Source organism: Crinia signifera, chromosome 3 (assembly GCF_055691185.1).
Source record: "Crinia signifera chromosome 3, ASM5569118v1, whole genome shotgun sequence".
Taxonomy (NCBI): Eukaryota; Metazoa; Chordata; class Amphibia; order Anura; family Myobatrachidae; genus Crinia; species Crinia signifera.
This window is the reverse complement of record NC_139219.1, coordinates 206,709,342-206,735,835: the sequence shown is the minus strand read 5'-3', so window position 1 is coordinate 206,735,835 and position 26,494 is coordinate 206,709,342. Positions and strand designations below refer to the sequence as shown.

At 42.3% G+C, this 26,494-nt stretch overlaps 1 protein-coding gene across 1 annotated transcript in view; it reads left to right on the top strand.

The window, feature by feature from the left end:
• The first annotated feature begins 5,136 nt into the window (after positions 1 to 5,136).
• SACK1B (scaffolding CK1 anchoring protein B) overlaps positions 5,137 to 26,494 on the top strand; it is a 95,932-nt gene continuing 74,574 nt past the window's right edge. Inside the window, exon 1 of the mRNA XM_083174714.1 lies at positions 5,137 to 5,210. The gene's annotated coding sequence lies outside the window, so the exon portion shown is untranslated. The remainder of the gene's footprint in view (positions 5,211 to 26,494) is intronic.

Genomic DNA, 26,494 nt, shown 5'->3' with positions numbered 1-26,494 from the left:
AGTACATTGATTTATTCTGTAATGTGGTGGTGACTTTTTTCGGTGTTGATGTATGATTTGTTTGCAGATATATATATATATATATATATGATATTTGAATTTATTAACATGTTTAGAAATTTCAAGGAGCAGGCAGGCAGGCAGGCAGGCAGCCAGGCAGCCAGGCAGCCAGGCAGCGCTGGTGTATAATGGTGGACTCAGGATACCTGCAAGTATGTGTATGTGTCTTTTAAACATAAATGTACGCTTACACATAGATGCATAGAGTAAGTAATGCGAAGTACAGCTAGGCGTTGCTAAGCTATAGCACGCGTTGCTTGGCGGTGCGATGCGTTATTCGATTTGCAAAGTGCATACACACTGTGTTATATATATATCAGATTTGTTCATTGCCATACATCAGCACTACCGTTTTGAAGGCATGTGAATTTTTCGCCATTTGTGTTGGCGCAGAGACGCTGTTCATGTAAAGATGAACAATAAAGTTATTAACACAAATAACTGTGATAAACCAATGAAAGCACATGATTGGTTGATTGATGCCATTGTTAACATGGCGGAGACACGCAAAGCAGAGGCGTTATCACCTGCGGAACTGAGGGCTCTGGTCTCCGTCATGGAGACAAGGCTGGGCCGTGCAGGGCCCTTTATAACAAATGGGCAGAAGCGGCGGGCCTATGCTGCGGCAGGGCGCCGGATTAACGCCCGCACCCGGGTGCGGAGGAGCATCGGCCAGTTAGAGAGGCGCTGGTCAGACCTCCGCAGGCGCCAGCCCCAGCTTCTCCAAGAGATCAGGAGGGAGATAGCTGTTTGTGAGTATTTTCGCTATGAAATTTCGCACTTACATCATAGCATATATAAACAATAAAAATTGTCTCATGATAAGTGGGTGTCCATGGGTTTACAAGTCCATAGACTGTTATGTGTGCTTCTTCCTGGTTAACATGCAGTCATGTGGCTTTTATATGTAATTACATAGCATTCTTGATTCTGATGCATACAATGTGCCAGATCTAATATGTGTTAAACATTGATAAATGCAAGGGTTGTAATGATTGAACAAATTACTAACAATCACATAATAACTTAAATGTCACATTTTGGAGTCCATTAACAGTAAGGAGCAACTTTCAAGCATCGTTTTTGATCATTATCACCCTTCCATGTATCTCTTGTTATGGATTAATACATGTGCCCCAATGACCCTACATTGACAATGATGTTTGTTTTCTACCACACAGCACGAGCCCGAGCACGACAGGCACGGGAACAGGCCGAGGCAGGCCAGGCCGAGGAGGAGGTGCAACAGCCTGATGAGGAGGTGCCGGCGATGGTCGAGGAGGAGGAGGAGCAAGTGGAGGAGGAGGAGCAAGTGGTGGAGGAGGTGGAGGAGGAGGAGCAAGTGGTGGAGGAGGTGGAGGAGGAGGAGCAAGTGGTGGAGGAGATGGTGGAGGAGGAGGAGCAAGTGGTGGAGGAGATGGTGGAGGAGGAGGAGGTGCCTGAGGAGGTGGTGGTGGAGGAGGTGTTGGTGGCGGAGGAGGAGGTGGAGGAGGTGGTGGTGGTGGCGGAGAAGGAGGTGGAGGAGGAGGTGGTGGTGGCGGAGGAGGAGGTGGAGGAGGTGGTGTTGGCGGAGGAGGTGGCTGAGGAGCCCACGGTTGTCACGGAGTCGCCCGAATCAGAGGGGGAGGAGGCGTGTGAGGCGGTGGAGGCCCAACAGATCGGTATGTATACATAATGCATCATTCATGAATTAGTTGTACTGGTATTTGTTATGTAGCACTGGTGATGATAAATTTTGTTACAATACTATTAATACAGAACCCAAAGTGGGTAGCTACAGATACAGGTACGGGTTAGATGGGGTGTCCAAGGCATCCCTTTCATCCAGGACACCGCTTAATTACACCGGTTTGTGGGATGGCTTGGAGCTCCATTTTGACTGCCACATAACCGTTGTAGTTAAACAGGATCCTGGAGTAAAGGGATGAGTGTATCATTTGTGGATTAAATTCACCTGCTGCAAGCGTAGATTCTGTCCCATCATATAGCGGAATATATGTTTTAGGTGAATGTTATGTATAAACTATATGATGTATGCTATAAATGGAGTATGGGCCGGCCTACCTTGGAATGGAGTCACAAGTTGACAGTGTCCCTGGAGCCTCCTCTACCTAAACACCCCCTGTAGTTCAGATTGTTTTTTTCCCCTCACAGAATTGTAGGTTGGTTTAGACTGAATTATGATTTTGAGGATGTGTACTGTGCATTCCTGACATTTGCATAACTCCCATGCCACGAACCATCACTGAACTTATACTGAGGAGATTGTGACAAGTTCTTATTGACGGAGGCCATGACATGCTTGTCATTGGTTAGTCATGGGTGGGTTGTGAATGAGAAGAAACACTATGACTGTTATGTCTTCTGCAGAGTAAAGGGTAGAGGGACAAAAACACAGTATTTAGTAAATAAGTTTGCATGTATGTATGTATATATGTATGTGTCATATCTATTTATCTATGTGTGTCTGTATCTCTCTACATATATATATATATATATATATATATATATATAGAAAAAAGAGAAAAACCGCACACTATTAGAACTGTATTTGCGGGTGCCGATCACATAAATAATTTCATAGGGTAACCTCCATCAGGAGGAGAGAAATCCGCACACCAGTTGAAAGAAAAATTTTTTTTGTATTTTTCAAATGCATGTAAAAAGATTAAAAGTAGCACATGGCAACATATTGTAAATGCAGCAACATTTGGATACAGGTACACTCATCTGTTAAGAGTCCAATTCCATCTTAGTATGACCCCAGATCTGTGCAATGTGCTGCAGCCCAGTGAGCCCGACAGTACCGTTTCGGTGGGGCATCCACCTTTGTCTCAGCTCTTGACAAAGGTGGATGCCCCACCGAAACGGTACTGTCGGGCTCACTGGGCTGCAGCACATTGCACAGATCTGGGGTCATACTAAGATGGAATTGGACTCTTAACAGATGAGTGTACCTGTATCCAAATGTTGCTGCATTTACAATATGTTGCCATGTGCTACTTTTAATCTTTTTACATGCATTTGAAAAATACAAAAAAAAAATTTCTTTCAACTGGTGTGCGGATTTCTCTCCTCCTGATGGAGGTTACCCTATATATATATATATATATATATATATATATATATATATATATATATATATATATACACATGTCACCTAGCATTTCTGCGATTTATGTAGCAGTATGTGAAATGTATGCATGAATATCATGACTAATTTTTGCCCCTTTGACATGCCCACAGATGCCACAACACCAGCAGATGAGGGGGTTCGTGGGGCCCTCCTGCGGATGGGCCACCATTTGCGGCTCCTAATTGCCGATCTTCAGGACCTCCGTGATTTGCTGCTATAATTTTTTTTTTTTCTTCTTTTCTATTTAAATGTTTAATTTTCAACACAATAAATCTTTTATGCAAGTTCAAAGTTGTTGGTTTTCTTTGCACATTAAACAGTATATGTGTAGATTGTTTATAATATTTTACACAGGGTCAAATACAAACCATTGCACTTCAATTGCTGGAAGGGTTAATGTGTGCAATGCATGTGTTAGGCATGCTTGTAAGGATATATTGGCATCTAATTGATTCCAATTCCAAATAAACATTTTTTTATGAGGATAGGTAATTGAATAAGTGGGTCATGTGATGTATTGCAGAATAGACATAATAGTGAGTAGTTTTGCGTAAATACACCGCTTCCGTGCGGAAGCACCGCTTGCCATCCGTTTGGATGCGGGATTCCCGTGCATACTCTGTAATACCGTGCAGAATCGGAGTGTTTCCCCCGCACACGCATGGTTTGTATGTCGTCCGTAAACACGCTCTGTTCTTAAAGAGTGAGTCCGTCCGAATGCGGAGGACACGTGGGCGTTTCTACGGACGATGGCCGCACGCGGCAGCACAGCGTGGCGTGCGGACCGCACCGTAAGAATTCGGGAATATCCGCACCGATCAGAATAAGGGCCATAGTGACAATATAAACAATATTGCTCAGAAGGACCAAAATGAGCGATAGCAGCTATACTATCACTTATCACTCATCTCTCTCTTTAAGGGGCCCATTTAAGAAGGACCACATATACAATGCAATCTGGGTGGATTATTACCGCCCAGGATGACATTGCAATTTGTGATCCCATCGTCGAGATTTACCTCCCTGTACATGAAGGGACAGAAGCTCCGAAAACAGCCAGTCCTTGTGATGCACTCAGCTGGGTGCCAAGCAATCTGTGCATGTGCGGTTAGTCCTGACTCCCCCTGGCCCCGCTGACTGCATTGCCCCATCAGCATTGCAGTCTGTATCAGAATGGCCATAGCCCAGTTACCTGATGCAATGATGCCCGATATTGATACACTGCATCGCATCCCCCAAAGAAACCTATGGGTGATGCAGCTGGTGCCAGGGCAGGAGGGATCACAGCAGGGATAAGGGATTCCTGCTGTAGTCCCTCCGTGATACATCAGGGGGATAATTAATAGTTGTGGCTAAATATTTAGCCGCAAATATTAAATGGTAAATGGGCCCCTAAGTGATGTGCCGCCACTGCACTGATATACAGCAATGATGAGAGTTACGGGAAGGGGGCTAGAGGATAGATCACCAACACCCGCTATATATAATAAGCACTGACAAACATCACAATTAAAGTACATTTGGAAAACCATGTTACAATATAAATGTACCTGTAAAAGTGCAATCATCACATTTCTGTGCAATTGTACAGGTACATATGAATAGGTGAAAAGAATATGAGACACCATTTCCGAGTCCTTTGACTAACAAACTAGTCATAGGTTAGTGTTGGAATAAAGTACAGGCTGAAACTGTCATTATAACAAATCCTGCCCCCATTATTACATCAGAGAGTGTGCTGTGCTTAGTGAAATCTTCAGGATTGCCTGGCCTTTGTATTACACCTCTCTGAAAAAGGGAAGGGCTTTAAGTTTAAACAGGTTATGTACTGCATTTGAGGCGGTGTCATATAACAAGTTATTTGCATGTTACAACAGGTTAACACACCTGTCTGCCAAAGGCTGTATGCATGAGGACTAGCCAAACCCAAACACATTTCTCTCATATCTCCCCCACTGCTCTGACACATTGGACTGATTTGAATCACGCAAGCTTCTCCCTGTTTCCGTTCATGGTAAGTTACACAGTGTAAAGCTGTAGCTTTCTTTTATCCACCATTAGTTAAGAAAAGAAAAATATTCATTTACAGGTAGGAAACTGTGAGACGACCTTGTTTTGTTAGTTGTTTAACCCATGAAAGGTGGTGATAGTTGTATGTTGATTGAGTCCTCACTACTTACATTTAAGCTGTAATGTGTATTGAACTGTGGTGCTCTTTATTTGTACTGTATTTTTGTTATTTATTCAATGTTATGCCAAGTTTTGTAGTTTTGTCTCCCTGTATTGTTCCTTTGTACGGCGCTGCGAAACACTTGTGGCGCCTTATAAATAAAATAATAATAATAATAATAATAATAATAATAATAATAATAATATCATTTCTGACTGGACTATAAGGCAGATCTGTTAACAGGAGGACTATATTAATGGTACTTAACTACTACTACCACTTCTACTACTACTACCACTTCTACTACTACTACTAAATTTGCCTTTTTATTCAATAAAATGACTCTATTAAATTAATAATAGAATAAAAGGTACTGTATGGATAGGTTTCCTGGGAGTCCAGTTTTTTTAAAGATCATCTTGGCTATTGTCACTAGAAATGATTATCGAGTTGGACTTGGAGACATAATGTATACAAAATACAGTTTATTGTTGCAGTTTATTAATCAAGTTTTAAATCCTGTGTACTTGGGCAATACTTTATCTATTGTAAACATTTTACAAGAACAAGGACAATTTATTTTAATCAATAGATGTAAAAATGTAGTAGTTGGATTAAATGAAATAAAACCTTTGGATCATATTTTTACAATGTCTTTTTTAACATGCATTTTGTTATTGTTGAATGAAGCTTTCAAAAAAGAACATTTTCTTTCTTCACTTAGTGTAATAGTTTAGTGGTGTCACAAGATACTGTACCATATAGTGGGGGAGATGATAATGCTTTGTCATCCCATTACTGTATATAGTTATAGTGAGAGAGAGTTAAGCATTAGGACCTGTGTAGTGACTTGTCAGTGTTGTATATCCGAGACAGGAACCTTATTCTAATCCACACGCAACGCTGTCAAATTCACAGCGTTGCGTGTGGATGTAACGCCGCATCCCCCCTCACACATCGTGTTCCCCCGCAGGCATGAGAATGGATGTTTAGCATGAGCATCCACTAGCAGCTTGCGTGCAGGGAAGAAATCATTAAATGGTTGTCGACCATGGAATCATTTCTACAGCACTTGCAGATGTAAGACACCTCTCTGGTGTCTTACATCTGCAGGCGCCCTGTGTGGGAAGCGGGTGGGCAACTGACACCCACTAACATCAGCTGCCCGCCCCCGCACCAGTGTCACAGGAGCATTTACATGGAAACGCCTATGGAAACGCTGGGTATTCTCATGGGTGCAATCTTTTGCTACAGCCACAAGGCCGCCTGCCCACACTGCTAGGTGCAAACGGGAGGGCAGACTAGAAGTTTTTCGTGCCCGCTCGCACCCAGCGTATGCACATGCACAGAAAAAAACATTGCTCCCCCGTGAGAAAGTGCATAAGGTCGACACTGGCAAGATGTTGACATAGGCAAAGGGTCGAAGCATTGTGACTTTTACGTTTTATTTGGAGATACCCTTTAAAAACAAATGAAAATATATTGTTGTTCATGCAAAAAACAACTTTAACCTGACTGATATATATTATAACTATGCATTTTAAAACCTTGTGCTGAGGAATTTTTCTAAGACAGTTCAAAATGTGTTTACTGAATGATTACAGGTCTCTCTCTACTGAGTAAAACAATGGTACTCCCATTGCTTTGAGGCACTGCTATTATGTCAAATTACTTGATATAGATACCTCCCTTAGCTGAGGTCAACCTATAAAGCAAGTATTGTGTTTCGACAATAAAAACTCTTTTCATATTTGCACAAATGTGTGTGTGTGTGTGTGTGTGTGTGTGCCAGCACTCCTGTGTGATGCCACTTGTGCAGTGTCCATTAACAAATCTGCAAAATAATATAGTAATATGTGATACTAGTGATGACATATTGTTTAAACTCCTTAAGGTGAATACACGGGGTGCAATCTAAGCTTACGATTTACAATATATAGTCAAAACCGTAAGAAAAGTCAGAACACACAGTGTGTATACAGCTTGCAATGCCGATGCACGACTTCATGGGATCAGCATCGTAAGAAAAAATACTGTACAGGCAGGGTAAATTTGACTATATTATATAAAGTCTAGTGTTCTAGTATAGTCAAAGTGTTAAGTAAATACTATATAGTCAAAATACCAAGTGCATATAGTGGAGATTGTATGGTTTCTGGGATTTGGCGAGTTGAAGGGAAATCACATAGTCAAGATCATACATAGCCAAAATCTCACCATGTGTATACACCTTTAGTGCTTACTATAAGGCAGGGATGGGAAACCTTCGGCCATCCAGCTGTTGTGGAACTAAGTTATAGAAACACAATCAGGCGCAATTAATATATTATTACTATTATCAAGATTATTCCACCAAAATCGATAATTAGGTCAAAAGACCTATTCTAATTGATAATTTTATCACAACACTACAATCCCAGCATGCCTTGTTTCAGATTTGCCATGTGGCCATGCTACAACCGTTGCAGGATATGCTGGGATGTGTATTTCAACAACAGCTGGAGTGCTGAAGGTTTCCTCTTTCCTGATATAAGGCAGTGGTTCTCAAACTCAGTCCTCAGGACCCCCACACAGTTCACGTATTCCAGGTCACCTGAGAGGTGCACTCATTACTGACTTAAGGTGCGTACACACGGGGGGGGGGGATATATTGCTAGCAATATATTGCTTGCAATATATTGCTGAGCAATATATTGCTCAGTGTCTCCTTTTCATCAGCGACCAGAGATGGTCGCTGATGAAAAGGAACCTCTGCTGGGGGAGCCGCAGAGGTAATTAGCTGGTCGCAGGACAGCGATTACAATGGGGCAGAAAACGGGAGCGCGCACCCGGCGATTTATCGCTGGGGCACACTTCCATCACTGGCAATATGGTCGCCTGCGACCATATTCCCAGCGATTATAGCCCCTATCGCCCCCGTGTGTACACAGCATAAAACATTTTGAAAGATCCATAGGTGAGCTAATTATTTCACTCGATTCTATGAGGGGACCTGCAAAACATGCACTGTGCGGGGTCCGACTTTGAGAGCCTTTTATATAAGGTAATGTGGTATAAAGTTTTACAGCGGTAAATAGAAATATATGTTCTTATCTAAGTTGGACATTGTCCTTTCAATGTAAGTTATCACTCCGTCACACACAAGTTTTATAGATATCTGAGCAGAAATATACAGTATCTCATTGTGTAAAAGTATTTCCAAACATATTTTCTATTTTTAAAAAGATAACTAGAAAATGCACAATACAGGAACATAATAAAAATTCCTATCTCATAATAATTCTGGAACCTATATATGTTGATAAGTAGATGTTCCTCCTCTTGCTGCAAGGTGGAACCAGAATATGGGGGTTATTCTAGTTCATTCTTTCTGACAAAATCCTTCTTAGATGGACAAAACCATGTGCACTGCGGGTGGGGCAGATGTAACTTGTGCAGAGAGAATTAGATTTGTGTGGGGTTTTTCTTTAAAGTGAGATCTAGATTGCAGTGTAAAATCATGCAGTCAGTATTTTCCCTGCACAGAAACAAAAAAACTCACCCAAATCTAATTCTCTCTGCACATGTTACATCTGCCCCCCTGAAGTGCACATGGTTTTGTCCATCTAAGAAGGATTTTGTCAGAAAGAATGAACTAGAATAAACCCCTATGAATCAGCTGGAACTCCCAGGTCACAAAGGACAGAACTCTTTTGTCCTGGGCAAGACTTTTTCAAATGACAATAGTGTACATGGGCCTGTTCACGTAAAGGGGTTGGGATTTCGACCATTATTCTGACACACTCTAGTAAGTACTGTTATCCCTACCCTTACACCTCCCCTAACCCATCCCTCCTGCAGCCTAACCCTAACCTCCCATCCCCCGCAACCTAACCATAACAATATACTGGTGGAATATGTCGGTATATTCCACTGCTGGTATTGTGAGCATCAGCATTGGGACTGTCAGGATGCTGAATAGATCCCCACATAGAGCCCCTTGTATGTAATTAAGGTGTTTGTGTGTCAGATATTTAGAGCTTTTGCTGCTAACTACAGTATATGATGGAAAACGCCAGCCATGCTCATAGAGTGTCCGCCATATCACACAGGCGACATGCACAGTGAAAGACGCATCCCTGCCACTACACTCATGCATCTAATGTGCATCTGCAGTTCTTTGAAAAGCATTAGCTGGCGCACAATGCAGCATAGTATATCCGGATCACAATTTGCTGCACCAAGAGGGCACTAACAGCCATATCGCAGCTGCGAAGAGCGTGGCTATATCTGTAAGCACAATGTTGCCTAAGTTGACAAACTTTGTGTAGCAACATTATCTGTGCACTAGCCCATACATTGGTCTATGTGCGTGTCTGCTCAGACCTCACATCACAGAACCATGAGGTTATCTATGTACTTAGCCTTAGAGAGTGATTAAGTGGATGCTAATAAAGGTCCAACCAACTCCTAACTGTCATTTTATCAAACACAACCTGTAACATTGCAGTGAGGAGCTGATTGGCTGCTACTTTATCCACTTACCTCTCCAAGGTTTAGTGCATAGACCCCATGTGTTGTTGGGAAATGAAGAGGTAATAGAGACCCTTCAAAACATTTTAACTGTATAATACAAGAGTAGATCAGGAAGGAACCTCACTATGATGCTCTTCTATTAAACATTTCTTACAATATACTTCATAACAATATCTCTGATTCACAGTATGTTTAGCTTTTTGGGAATAACATTATCAAAGTTTCAATGCTGACTAGTACTTTATAGTAGGAGAAAGAAAAGACAGATTGGCAATAAAAAAAGAAAGAAAACATTTTCTTTTAATTCTGTTTTTATGAAAACAAGACACCTTTGTCTATTTTTCCACATAAACCCCACTTTCATTTAAGCATTTATCATATCGGTCCATGAGCTTTAGAATCCTCTTATTGGGCCTTATTTTGGTTCATTCTTTCTGTCAAAATCCTTCTTAGATGGACAAAACCATGTGCACTGCAGGGGGTGCAGATGTAACATGTGCAGAGAGAATTAGATTTGGGTGAGTAATTTTGTTTCTGTGCAGGGTAAATACTGACTGCTTTATTTTTACACTGCAATATAGATCTCACTTTGAAGTAAAACCCCACCCAAATCTAATTCTCTCTGCACATGTTACATCTGCCCCACCTGCAGTGCACATGGTTTTGCCCATCTAAGAAGGATTTTGTCAGAAAGAATGTTCTTGGCTACCTCTGGTCCATTCAACTATTTGTTAACTACAAGTTTCAACTCATCATCACTTCCAAAATGTTTTCCGTTTTGAGCTCAGTAAAAAGGGGAATATCGCTTGGTGCAAGGTCTGGACTATAGGGTGGATGACAGTCTTGGACTAGGGCATGAAGGGCCCACTGGGAGAATACAATAGTATGGCCCTTGTGACTAGCCACCATATAGGTTTGACTAACCATTATAGAGTGCATGGTCTGGAACATTGATAAAAACAGTATATGCAATAAATACTGCTAGTGCATGCATAATAATAATATAGCACATTAATAACAACAATACAATGTAGAAAATACACTATAGTTCCGTGCAGTATAATGCAACATACAGATGGAGTGCCTGTCAGCCAGCCTGGCGGACAGAAGCTCCGTCTGATGGGGATGCGCGAGCATCTCACACGCTTGCCCCGTCCACGTCAGAACTGTGGTGGAGAACGGCTTCTCTGCCCATCTTTTTTTCAGGGAGACAGGCAGGGCAAGTAGGGGCTGTGGGGGAGACGGGAGAGCTGCAAGATCCATCAGAACGGGGAGCACGAGCGTCTCGTGCAGGCGTGTCCCCTTCTGTCGAATGATGCGCAGCGGCGATTGGCGATACTATAGCCAGGAGCAGCTCCATTGAGAGCTGCTCCATCTGTATGTATAATCTTAAATTCAATTGTACAGCCTGAAAGCTGATCCCTAGAAGAAGGTGTTGGGCTCCCAGGCAGTGGGGCCCATCGGGGGTTCCCTGTACCAGTTCAAAACTGGTGGATGATCAAAAAACTCCCACCCAAAACTGTGATAATTGATAGTTGTTATGGTTGATCATCATGCACTTTTGTTCGTGAATTGCTGAACATTGCACACCACTTTCTCACATTACCATATGCCTGCTTTAACTGACGATACATTTAAACTGGTCTGTCCTTTAGTGCATTCAAGAATCTATAAACACTCCTCATTTCATAGTTGGAGGGATTTTAAACTATAGGGTTCTCCATAACAACGTGCAACGTAACCAAAAATAACCACAACAGCACGCCACTCAGTGAGCACTGTGAAAACAAGTTTGGGGGACCACCTGGCCATGAACTGGGAAGGGTGAATGACCTGCACATTGAGAATGCAAAAATGGTCCTTATTTTGGATTACCCTTGTTCTTTTAGCTCAGTGCGAAAGTGTGTACACAATATTGCACCTAAAATAACAATTCCACTTATAAACATTACATTAGGTACGTGACTGAGAGCTGTAGATTATATTAACAAAAGTTACTCATTTATTTTACAATTTTGGTATCTAGCTGGGATCAACTACATACCTTTAGTGGCAGAGCTTTGCTTTATCAGCACCCATGGGGACTGGAACTGCATCCCTCAGGGACTACAGGGAATCCTTCTAATAATGGGGGTTATTCTGATTTCTGCATTCCCATGGCGGACTGATGTTTTGAATCATGCGCAGATGCATTTCTACGCATGTGCATGTGTGAGCGGGCACAGCGAACTACATGTTCACCATCCCGTTTGCAACTAGCAGTGCGGGTGGGGATCATGGGGCAGTGGCGGGGGGGGGGGGGGGCATTGCCTATGGGAAAGTGTAGCGTTTCATGGGCATTCCCATGAAACCGCTCATGCTCATCACCCGGTGACGCGGGTGCGAGAGGCGGGCAGCTGACATCAGTGGATTTCAGCTGCCCACCTGCTTCCTGCACAAAGCGCTCACAGATCAGAGACATCACAAAGGTGTCTCTGATCTGCATGTGCTAAAGAGATCACTCAATAGTCACCGACAATCAAATGATTTCTCCCCCGCACCCAAGGTTCCGAATAGATGATTATGCAAATCATCAATTCACAGCAGTGCGGGGATCACGGCGGTTGGCGGACTCGCAAGATTTAAAATTTTGCAGCCTTGCAAGTCAACCAGAATAAAGGCCAATGTGTGGGTTCTGCGTATACACATCATAGCCATGACTGCAGTTTCACTGTAATTCTCAGAAGAGGCCCCCAATTTGGTCCTATCACAGCAGAACAGTGCAGGGACGCTGGAAGTAGAATCGGAATGGTTAGGGTTCCCTCTCCTTTGTACATAAAGCAGTGGATATTCATGAAATGACAGTAGTTCCATCACTACATACGTCCCAACATTGTTCATCGTACACTCTGCCACAAAATGACTGTGAGCAAACAAAAATGTGGTGTTTCCCAAACAACAATGAAAGGATATGGCATTTGCAATGCACTAGGCTGGGAAATATTGTAGGGCTTGCAGTATGTAAATGAACTGCCTGTCTTACACAGCAGTAGATGTTGTCAATACATGTCATGAATACAGACACACTTCTGTTACAGCTGTTATGTTCAAGGGCCAAATACTGCTAAGAAATATTACTGAAACATATCTATGGAGGCTCACAGAGCAAACTTTGTCCAGCTGCAAGTGCCCTGGGGCTGCCAGTTGTATAAGGCGGTTGCAGTTGTCTTTATTAACATCACTCAAACAATAGCAATAGCTGCTAATTGGGAAGAAAAAAGGTAATTTATCTAAGTAGATACAGCCTACTGTAAGGACTCTGAGAGTCTCCATAGGAAGACTCTTGTTAGTTCTGCCTTAGGTGGGCATATTTAAAAATAAAGGGCAAAGGGCAGCACCAAAAATGAAAGTATAACTTATGTGAAATCATTTCATAATGACGTCAGATTTATTTAGACATGTCAGGTATTATTTGCCCGGAGTGCGGTTGGAAGATTTAATTGACTTGGGCACTATTACACATGCCTTTGTAATTTAGTGTTTGTTCTTCTTAGGATTAAAAAAACAAACTGTGTTGAAAGGAGACAATAGAATGATTTCTAGGATGATGAGTAAGGAACGTGTTACTGCTCTATGTTACCACTTGCCAATAAGTGTAATTTTCTAGATTAATAGTGGCTGTTAAGGACAACTCCCTGTCTGATTTAGCAATACAGTCTGACTTGACAGACTTGAAATATGTGTCTATAAAATGAAAATGTAACTTTCTAACCAATCTATTAAAATGAAAAGTAGCATAGACAAAAATGTTTTCTTTTTATTGAATTTAGTATGCTCATTCTATATTAGGTAAGGAATCCATATAGGCCCTTATTCAGATCAGATCGCAGTACAAATTTGTTCTCAAAATGGGCAAAACCATGTGCACTGCAGGTGGGGCAGATGTAACATGTGCAGACAGAATTAAATTTGGGTGGGGTGTGTTTAAACTGAAATCTAAATTGCAGTGTAAAAATAATGCAGCCAGTATATACCCTGCACAGAAACAAAATAACTCACACACACCTAACTCTCTGTATATATGTTACATCTGCCCCACCTGCAGTGCACATGGTTTTGCCCATTTTGAGAACAAATTTGTACTGCGATCAGATCTGAACAAGGGCCTATGTCTCAATTTATTTTGCATCAAATCTGCATATGACTCTTTAAAGTGAGGGTTATGAACAATACTCAATGGTGCAAATCTTTACTAAATCTATAGTAACTAATAAGATGTTCTCGTTCATTATACATCTTGCTATAGATATATAGTAAGCAAGCTAATGTCTGAGCTATTTATTAAGTTTACACACTGAATGATAATGGTAAATTATATTGAATTATATTGTTCAGTGAAATCATGTGACATGCGTGTCATTGTCTATATAACCAAAATCGAATGACGGAGGATGGGGCGTTAACCATTTTTTATCACATCTCTACCAATGCTAAGTCTTCTAATATGATTTAGTAATATTAGAACAATGAACCATGTGTTTTAAAATATAAAATGTATCACCATGTGGAAATTACAATGAGATGTGCTCCGACACTCATATTTTAGTTTTAGATCTGTATTTATTTTCTTGATTTGGTTTTGGGTCTAATTTGGCAAAACCACCTGTGATTACTGAAAAAAAATGCAAAATTCCTGTAATTTGTTATTAAACTTTTTTTGTCTCAGTCAGTATTAGGGAGGCCAATCCCGGGCCATTTTTTCAATCCCGGGATTCGGGATTGAAAAACTGCCAATACCGGGATTCCCGGGATTACGGGATTGGCCTCCTGATATGCCCAATGATGGATATATTACCTCCAACGGAGGAGCAGGAACTGTGCGGCGGTGGAGGAGGTGGGTGACCATAACTAGATGTCCGGACAAGACGCGGCGGCATGGGAGGCAGTGCGTGGCTCAACGGAGGAGCAGGAGCTGTGCGGCAGTGGAGGAGGCGGGTAACTCGATGTCCGGGCAAGATGCAGTGCCAGCGTGGGAGGCAGTGCGTGGCTGCGCAGCGTGATGTGATCACTCACATCACGCTGCGCAGCCACACAACCTTGTTGCCAGGCAACTACATAGTGTTCCCACGCCGTCGCGTCTGCCCGTACTCAGAGTTACCTGCCTGCTCCCTGGCCCGTTTAGTGCTACACAAGAGAAAGGGATCAAATGTGCATGTGCATTTCGATCCCGTAATCCCGGGATTGGAGCCTCCAATCCCGGGATTTAAATCCCGGTCAAAAATGCCCTAAATCCCGGGATCCCGCCGATCCCGGGATTGGCATCCCTAGTCAGTATGGATAGATGAGGGCTAATAACAGCCCTTAAATATAATATGGCAGAGGGAAGTGGTGTGTGGTGGTATGTGGTGGGATGAGGCAGATGAGGCAGAACCTTTCCTGGGTTACTCAAATATATGCTGGAGTTTTGAATATATAAATTGTATGGAAAATACAAAGAGTATGTTAAAACATGTCTTATTTGTATGACTCTATTCATTTTTATAGTCAAAGCTCTGGAGTAAAAAAAATATGGTAGGCGAGGCATTGCCTCACCTAGCTACCATTTCCGCACATATCTTATTAAAAGTCACCACATTTCCAGCAGTATATGTTGCTGCTGTGTATAATGCCCACATGAAACCTTGGGCTCATATACTGTGCGTAAAACTTGCTTTGGTAATACCCAGGGACTCCTCAGACATTTACCTCACTGCACGTTCCTGGTGGAGGGTGAAGACATGAACATGGGAGAAGGGGGCGCTTAGGGGGGAACAAGGGCTGGGGGTCGGAGAGGGTCAGGGGCAAATGCAGGATTTTCAGAAGGGGGTTTCCAGAGGGGCGGAGCAAAGCACAGAGATGGACACTTAGGTGACCCAGTATATGTCGGGTCAGTTAAAGTATTATAGTTAGACCAAATGTATATAAATAATAATAATAATATATATGTATACATACAGGGGCATCAACAGCAGTGTAGACCCCTGGGCATAGCAATGTATTGGGGCCCCTACCGATCCTCCAGCGGTAGGGGTGGGGGAAGCTTTGATGTCCCGCGGGTGGTAGGGGGTATTATATCAACCGCTCAGCATGTAGGGCCCGGATCAGTAATTTCCACTAATTACCCCTTTACTGCACAGATAGTGGGAGATGGGGTGGGAGAAGGGGGCATTGGGCTGAATGAAGGGGCCCTGATACATAACTTCCAGGGTGGTAGAGGATGTTTTATATGCAGATGAGGGGTGTATAGTGGAGTGGGCTTATTATTCACAATTTTCTGGTGGGAGAACAGCTTGCTTGACTGCAGATATCTCCAGTTCCCGGAAATAAATTTCTTAGATTTTAAGGGAATTAAAAACTAGAGAATCCCACCTACCAAATGGTATTGGGGACTAGGGGATCAGATTTCAGGAGGCAGAGCAATCTGCCAATGAGAATATAAAACTACATACCAGGTGTGTGGAGCTGGAGCAGTAACCAGCTGCTGGAAGGCTGATATCTCTGGTTCTGGGAACAGTAGAGACAAGCTATGAGTGTCCATCAAAGGGGGAGAGTCCCAGCTTTTGGAATATACCCTCAGAAAATCTCTGAGTAAGACAGAACCTGAAATATCTGACTGGGAAGAGCAATTAACAGGCTTGGATGGGGACCACTGCTTTGAAGTCAGATATCTCCGGTTTCCAAGGTCCGATTTTAAAAATTCTTGTACCTATCGAAAGAGGGGACCCTCAGCTTTCAGCCTAGGGCCCTTAGACTCCTGGGAGGGTTTCTGGGTACTCAGAAACCCCCCCTGCGTGCGCTACTGAGGGTATAGGAAGGACAGGGGGCATAGGGTTTGGGGGATGCTCAAGGGTCCCAGAATTGGGAAAGGGAGCTTGGGGGGACACAGAGGGGGGATGTTCAGGGGCACATGGAAAAAGGGGGGCACAGGATGGGGAAGGGGAGTTCAGGGACACATAGACTCTCAGGGGTGCTCTCCTAGCATGTAAAGGCTCAAGATCAGGCAGCTTCTTCCCCATGATGCATCATGGATGTCATGCCCAGTAATGCATTTTTCTGTCAGATCCAACCAGTAGCCTGTTTCCAGGGTAACAGGCTGCTGGTTAACTGAGAGACAGCCATTCTTTTACAAGAGGCTGCTGATTGGATCCTACAGTACAGTACATACAGAAATGAGACACAGCTTTCAGGAGCAAAATACAGAGATCCAACTCCAGGATTCCTGAGTTTTGCCTCATTGTCAGATTGTTTTTAGATTCTCTATTTTCTGAGCTACAATAAACATATACTTATTTTATATTATTATTATTTAGTATCATCCTTTTTTGTTATAAAGTTATACAGTGTAGGAGGTTAGGAGGTACAGTTTAGTTTGCAGCAGAAAAAAAGACATCTTAAACTTTCTTTTACCTGTTTAAAGCTTGTCTGTAACAGGCACTCATTTACTGTATGTGAGTCACGCACACTCCCTCCTGTGTATGAGACAATCTACTATAACAACCCTTCCCCCCACCCTTTGAACCCTAGGATGATACAGAAGAAAAATAAGTGCCACCAAATACTGAAACTTAAAGACAGAAACTGGAGAAAACATGACCTTTAGAATTCTCCCTGGCTGTCATCTGCTGAATATTGGCAGAAACTTGACCATGATGAGAAATTTTAACATTTTGTATTGAAATTCTGTCTTTCCCATATTCTAGTGAATTGACTGAATGTTTGTTCGGTTCTGCAAGTGAAATTGTACCTAAAAAGTGCGGTCAGTTATCCCTAAACAATGGAGTAATACATCAGAAATAATAACCCATAAATAAACACCTGCCATAAGATACTCTAGATAAGTATATAATATAAATGTGCTAAAATATACTGTAGCAGGATGTGAATAAACACATTCCTTCTGAACATAGTAAAACCAAATGATAAGCATAATTAAGCCTAATTATGACGCACCCATTGGCAGAAGAACAGAACCTCTTTTGGAATAACTTGTACAGTACCCTGATTTGTGCTGGTGTACCTAGGAGCCATTTCATACCCATTCGTTACGGGTCGAATTGGTCGGGGGTTTGTGCATGAGCTGGCGCAGATAGGTAAGAAGATAGGATTTCAGACCAATATATCCTGTGCTAGAAAGCAGCTGAAAGACAATTCCAAAGACTATTGAAGGACCACTTCAATCACATAAACATACAATACCAAAAAAAGGGTTCTGGGAAATCCTAAAGCGCTATCGTGGATGGTTTTCACTTTCTCATTTGGATATGGTTTGACCCAGAAACGGAGAGAAAAAATAATATATAGTGTAATATCGTTAACACATTATGTTGCACAAAAAGTTTTCAAGGTATCATTTTTCAGACTCGTACCAAGAAATTTTGTCTACTGATTTTTGTAGACTCAAGCGTTTGATTGAGGGCAATATTGCTCCACTCATCGATCACTCTCCTCCTTGCTTTTGGTGCAAATATGCGCATACCCAAACCCTGCTCCAAATTGGGAGGGAAGGGGGTGGGCAGGGAGCTGGAGCAGGGGAACACCCAGCGTTTTATGGGTGTAACCATAATAACGCTGGGCATTCCCCTGCAAACACAGGCGTCTTAATGCATGCTCAGAGCGGGAGGCTGAAGTCACATGATGTTAGCACCCGCCCGAATTCAGCGAACTATGGCCATAATAAAAGTCAGTCTTGACTGACATTAGCGAATGGGTAAAAAAATCATTTGAGGGGGAGCGACCAATCGAATGATTTTTCATCCATGCGGCCGCATGCGAGGGGATATGTTAGTGTACGCAGGGAGGGGCGGGTGTTTGGCATCTAACTGTTCGCTGGACTGCATGCCTAGCAAGCAGGTCTGAATCAAGCCCCTAGTTTTTTCCATAAAAATGCACATGTTACAGGGCAATATGGTAGCGTTTACAAGGTCTGTGACTGGAGCTGAGAGGACTTTTGGACTGATTCAGTCCTGTTCACTAGTCTCAAATGTTGCAGATGATGGCGAATAGTTAGCTGTTGCACAGACCAAAAGAAAACACTCCCTTTGCAAATCTGCAAAGTGTATAGCGAAAATATCGCTATTCGATATTCTGTCACACTGCCATAAGCAGTTCATGAACCATCAAATGTGTTTTCCGTCTGTGCAACTTTGAGTAACTCTGACCCTTCCACAACTCTGTGACAGATACAGGCTGATCGAGGCCAGCACTGACGTCACACAACCTCCCTGAAATTTCCTGGGCACGTCTGTGTTTTACCTGACACACAGAAAATGGCCGCTGTCCACACGCTGACTTCCTATCAGGCAAAATGCAAGGAGTTGGCAAATATATCTTTTCGCTATTTATGACGCTATTTTGGCTTGCGGTTGCCCTCTACATTCAGTGATCAACTTTGAATTAGGCCCTTAGGGTATCTGTGCTATATACATATTATGCTAGTTTCAGGCACATATAAAATAACAAGAATGCATTTTTCAAGACAATACTACAACTAGGAAAACAGGTTTCTAAAATGCATAATAATTTCCATGCTGCAAAATGATCAAAACCAGAAGAAAATGCAATTCTGGAAATGTGGAAGAAATGTGGCTAAGATATTACAAACAATTACCCTCCGGCTATTTTTCAAACACTTTAACTGTAAGCATAAATGCATATATACCTCTGTGGAGGTTATAACCAGGGGTTAAAGTGAGGGGGAACGGGGTGGGACTGAGTTCCACCACCTCTAATGGTGAGGTGGAACATTTTAACCTCCACATTGGCCCTGCACAGTAATTCTCACAGAACAGCATTCTAGTTTTCAGGGGGGTGCTAAAAACCCTACCACTGGCCCTGTCTCTGCCTAATAGGGGTGGGGAGGGGGTATAATTAGGTGGCATAGAAAAATGATTACAGTATATGTGTATCTTTTGCTGGAACTTAATTTATGACTTTATGCAAATACAGTATTTCCCTTTTTTACATCCATGCATCTTCATATGCAAGGACTAAGATGCCCACTTTAAGTACCCTTAGACATTAAAATACTGATTGGTGCATGTTTAGATGCAACCATCAGCTACATTGTTTAAATTTACACCAGCCTCATTCTAGGTGCAGGGTATGGCCTGCAATGTGAGTGATAAAGTGCATCAGTGCCCTACTATTTCAGCAACATGCCTGCCAAACTCCCATAACACGACTGTAAAGGTCCCCATACACGTACCGATCCGGGCGGGTCCGATGTGTGCTCATCGCACAGTACAAAAAGTATGTGCTGCACATACTTTTTGTACTTGCTTTTCATCACATCACATTGCATTGCATGCACAAGGCATGCAATGCGATGTGATGGATGCTATTTAAGCCCAGAACACACGCCAGGATCGGAGCATGCATGGGCACCTTTAGACTGACTTTCTGCCTGCATTCACTTGAAAAAGTGGAAGGTTATAACGCAGCAGCCAATTACCTCCTAACTGCCATTGTTTAGACCCAGGATACTGTGTGAGCAGACCTTGGAGAGTGCCTTGGCTGCAGTGCCAGCACATATTACAGCCCAACCTGCAGTGCACAGGGTTTCGCCAATTTTGAGATCAAATTTGTGCAGCGATCCGGTCTGAATTAGGCCCGTGTTTGGATACACAATCAGTGTGTTGTATTCTTGTTTGTGGAAAGTACCTGTGAGTTTGTCCGATGGTCTGTTCTATTTCTGTGTTTGTCTATCTATTTCTATTTGGATCAAGTTATTACACCCATGTTTGGCTTTAGTCATTTTTTGTTTAAAAAAACAAGCTAAGGTCACTCAACAATTCCAACTGTGCATGATGCAGTCTTTCTTGTAAATTTCTACCTATATGACCGATGTGTCTTATGTTGTGTGGGACAGATTGCAGCTGCATGCCAAAACACACCCATACCACTCCCATAACATGCCCATGGCAAATCTTCTTTTTACAAAGACTTTAGATCACTTCCGTCTCCACCATAAAGCACCCGTTGAACTGCAAATGACACATTAAGTAATAGTGATGTCATACCCAAATGTATACACATCATACACTTTGGTTTATGTGTGCCCAGTAAGGGTTTACTAGATTTTCACACGTGCTCAGTACCAAAAAAAAAAATGCTAAACCATGCAAGCGTAGCTATTGTGTGTACATCTGATACAGGACCGTTGTGCTTTCCCTACATTGAGTGTGTGTAGAGTTGCAAACTTCAAATACATTCTAAAGGTCCCTACACACTGGGCGCTTTTGGCCAGCTTGTATGGACAGCGATGATGTGAAATTTGCCGGCCTGTAAATAGTTCAGTGCATACACACTGAACAATTTTCCCCCTAGCCAGCGATTTTCACAGGGGTGGACGACTTACCATAGCAGGGCGCAATGGAAAGCCATCCACCCTGTCGCTCAGCTGCTGGTAATACCAGCAGATGAATGGCAATGGTCGGCAATATTGCGGGAGCATGCATCAGCATGGCCCATTCACTCTGGATGGCTTTTGAGCTGAAACCAGCTTTACACTAAAACTGAGCTGCTTTCAGCTCAAAATCTCCCAGTGTGCATGGGCCTTTAGAATAAGCACAGCACGGTGAGCCTTATTTTCATGGCTTATTGCATATTAGGAGAATTGTAGCTTCTTAGAAGAGTCATTTGACCACTTCGGTGGTATGCCCAGAAATTTTCTGGGCTCTTTCCGGGGTTTCCACTGTTAAGCAGGTATGCACCAGTGGTGCTTCCAGCGGTGCAACACTGGTGCACCACCATTTAGCAGCACCAGCGCTCCCCCCTCTCTCATCACTCACCCCCCACCAGCCGCACACCTCGATGATCGTATGCTGGGGCCCCTCTGTCGCTGGTCCCCGGTGCCACGATCCTCCCCCACTGCTCAGGGAAGTGGCTGCAGCTTGAATGTTAAGTATTTCCGGGGCAGGACAAACCTGCACTGGTTGGTTTGTCCTGCTTCAGGAAAACCCACTACTCAAAGGGTTAAATGACCAATGGGGTAAGGGTAGTATATGAAAAACAAAACACAGGCTGTGATCACTTTACAAAGTTCATTCAGTATATCTTGAAATGTTTCATTTTTGTTTACAAAATTTCTGAATTAACAGCTTATTGTGGATTGTGTAACATTACAAATTGTAATTGTAATACGGTGCAGGCATTTCATTTAATACTTGTAAGAAAGGAATTATTTTATGTGAGATTCTTGAAGGTTCTTGAAAAGATTTACGTTTAGAAATTACCGTATGCTGTGCGTCTCATGGAAATGGATGGGAAGTAACTCTATGATTTTTATTAAGTCAAGCATGGAGTTGAAAAATATTAACCTTTTAGTGAGGCATCAAATATGCATCTCTAAAACAATATTATTCCTAAACATAACAAGCCATGGTTCACTGAATTGCATCGCATTATATAATTCACCCATGTCAATTCTTCACCACAATCTTGGCACATGAATGATACATTGTAAGACTTGACATTTCAGACATTCAGAAAATACATTTAAATACAAGATAAATGGAGAATGTACATTCATGCTGTAGGTGTTCTGTTTAATTCAAACATTAAGGCAGAGGTTCCCAATCTTTTTCGATCACGGCACCCTAGGAGTATCAGAATTTTTCCAGGGCACCCCTAGGCCCCCGAAAATATATAAAATTAAGTAGATTGTGTTTATATGTGCTTCTTAGATTCTGTTATGTGACAAAGGGCAGGATTTGCAGGATCCTTGGTATACATATTTTAAAATTGGCAGACAACAGCACTGGTTTTGTCCATAAATAATTGATCATAAATAATTTGAATTAGTCCTGGACCACCAACCTGGGGCACCCCTGCAAGTGTCCCGAGGCACCCCTGGGAGCCACGGCACACAGTTTGGGAACCACTGCATTAAGGTTAGAATACCTTTAATTTAAGCATTTTTATTTGAGAGTTATATGGGCATGACTGTGGCTAAGTTACATCACAAAACTGAAATACGGTATTAGCTTGCACCGTACTGTAGCTGCAATGTTATCTTACTTGTATTTAAACACAGGGGATTTAAATGAAACATTTCCATTCGCATTTGTAAGCTACTTTGATCATTTATGAGTTAGTGTTATTGTAAGTGCCATGGTTATTAAAATGATGCTTTGAAAGTGTGTGATGCTGCATCAGAGAGAGATTAGAGGCGGGTGAAGTTATCTTTTTGAACTTGTCAACATTTGTCATAAATTAAAATTCCTAGCCACCTCCATAATGCATGAGTCTGACCTTTTCCCAAATACATTTTATTAAGATCTGAGAATAAGAGATCATAACATTCACAAATACAGATGTATACCTTGGTATACACAGCTAATGCCCATGAAAAGTGATAAGTACAGTAAGCTTCTGCTATTGATAATAGATGGTACAGTAGATGGCTTTTTCACTATTGGCAATTAACCATTGATGGTCAGGTTATGTGCATGTGCAATTGGCTATCCGCACATATGCATATAGAAGGGGTGAGTACTGAGCTGTTTAACTACATATCCCAGCATTGCCCACTCCTGACATAGAGGGTCTGCAATCTGTTGCCTCCTGTCGATGGTGAAAAAACTAAATATACCATCACCATAAGTTCATTAACCATCACTGGTGGTTAGATACCCATTGTACTGTACATTCAAGGTCGAGTATGGTAGAACAAAATATCTTGTAGCTGATTGTCAATACTGAAAGAAGCAGCCAGCCCCCCCCCCCCCCAAAAAAAAAAAGTATCACCCCGATAATAATATGAGGAATGAGGTGGGGATAATTGCTCGCAAAGGTTAAAATTTAATGAAAAACCAATACAACATAGCCATTTGAAAATCAAATCTTCTTTTTATATTATATTTTATTCTTATTTTTCTGATAATGGTTACATAAAATACATGAACATTAAATGCATTTGTTATGGTAATTATTTCCTTGGAACTGTGGGAGTATAACTGTAATTTTTTTAACATATAGACAAAATAGGCAGATGGCTAGCCTGCATGTAGATGGCTTTTACATTTATTCTATATTTAACTGTTTTTTCATTTATTAGTGTATATTTTATCCAAGTAACCTTTTCCTGTGACAAAAAGGTAGATGGGAGTGGAATGGAGCACATATACAGTAATCACAGAACAGCAATATCACAGATTTTCCCTTGCATATCTGGGGTTGTATGGAAAAATCTGCGATGTTGGAAGACATGAGGTGGTCAGAATATTGGCATCTCAATTATTTAGCTATTTCTTTTTATATATTTTATTTATTAACAGCTACTTACATAGTGGGGTAAATTCTGTTGTGATAAACAATTGGAAACAACAGTGATAACATAAAACTGGGTAATAACAGACAGATATAGAGGTAGGGAGGTCCTGCGAACAAGCTTACAATCTGTAGGGGAATAAGCATTGATACACAATGCTATACTGTATGTTATCTATTGGATCGGGTGTGGTATGGGGCTCCGACAGTCGGGATCCCCACAGTCATTAGCCCGACGTCGGGATCCCGACTGCCCATACTCAGACAGCATGGCGAATGCAAAAGAGCCCCTTGCGTGCTCGCTGCGCCCGTCACGCTGCGGGCACGGTGGCTCGCTACACGGGCCACCTATTCTATTCTCCCTCTATGGGGGTCATGGACCACCATGAGGGAAAATAGCGGGTGGTCATCAGGCACCCGGCTGTCGGCGTTTTGACAGTCGGGATCCCGACGTCGGGTAAATGACTGTCGGGATCCCGACTGTCGAAAACGCATCCGGCACCCATTGGATAATGGTCCACCAGATTGCATATGCTCTTGATGGGCTGTATTATACGATCACCCAGCAATGTTAGTCTGGGGTGAGGAGGGTGGGAAAGTGAAGAAAGAGAAAATGGGGGAAATTTACTGAGATCAGAGTTCTATTTAACAAGGGATGTTGCTATGGGCAACCAATCAGATACTGTATTATCTTCTAGAAGATTATAAATAAATAAGAAGTCAATTCTAATTTGTTGCCCATAGCAACATTCCATGTGAAATAGAACCGAGGATATGAATGGACTGTACAGTGTGGATGTAGATAGATTGGAAAAAATGATGAAGGTTATGTGGCCAGTTCTGCCTCAATGACATATCTGGCAACCGCAGTGTCTGGGGAACACCCACTGGCCCTGTCAGTTTGTTTAAAAACGATATTCCTTTATAGCCCATCTAACAGGTTTCTGATATTACATTATTTAGAAGCCCCACCCTAGCCTACAGCTCACTAATACCTATTGTCGAGTATGCTATCATGTTTTATCAGCGTGTCTTCCAGGGAAATATATAACCCTTAGACTTAATAATTGTAATCATTATGTTACAAAACCATAGCAACTGTGGCAACAGCGCTGACCACCTGGGCCAATCCATGCCCTGGTTTGTTTGAGTGCATACTGCAGCTGCTATCGTTGACTTAAGTGATAACAGTTTGATAAAACACTGGGTGTGATCAACAGCAGGAATGCCTAGATAACTCCCACTCACTTCATTTGGGAGCATAAAAAGGTATTACCTGTGTGTCAGCCTTTTACTTTTAACTATATCCTTGTCCATTGTCCAATTACTGTTGAGTCTTTGTTGAAGGAGCCAAGTTCAAGTAACCGTGAGCTGATGTTTCATGTCTGCCAATTAATAGAGAAACATTTTTGGATCACATCTCATATTGGAAGTGATTACAGACAAACATGTATAATTACTGTACTTAGCACAACTCAATGTAATAGTAAGACAAATATACTAAGGGATATGCTAAACAAACATCTACTCTAGCGTTTGGTCCCGCTGCTAGGCACTTACAAATAGGTAACAATGAGATTGCTTGCATACCTGAGATGATGCGGGTGAGAGGCAGCGGCATGACTGGGGCAGATGTATTAAGCCTTAACAAGAGATAAATGCAAGGGTGATAAGGAGAGATAAACATCCAGCCAATCACCTGCTTACTGACTTTTTTCAAACACAGCCTGTAACATGCAGTGGTGTAGCTAGGTGCCACAGTGCCCGGAGCAAGGGCATGTTTCGCGCCGCCCCCCCCCCCTCCTCGATTTGTAGTAGGCTCTTGCCTGGCGAAAAGGGGGCATGGCCTAACATTATACCACACACCGTAATGCCCATTGCACATTTTAGCGCACTTTGTAATACCCATTACACATAAAGCCACATGCCGTAATGCCAATTACACATAAGGCCACACATGATGCCCATTACATACTATATATAACAAACTGTGATGCCCATTATAAATTTGTCACATAAGTGCCACTGACCTACATGCTTATTGCTTGACCTTGCTCGTTGCCAGGGGGGACTGATCTTTCTCATTGCCAAGCTCACTCCCCTGCCCACCCAGCTCTCCAGCTCCCCGCTGTTCCCACCTGAGCTCAAGTATCTCGCCGAAGGTGCGTGGTCATGGGCATGGCCATATAAGTGGGAATGGCTACATGACAAAGGGTCAGACTGCTCCCCCTGTATAATAAAAGGACACCACAGGCTAAACCCCTGTATAATAACAACAGGACCACAGGCTGCTCCCCCTGTATAATAATAATAATAGAACCCCACAG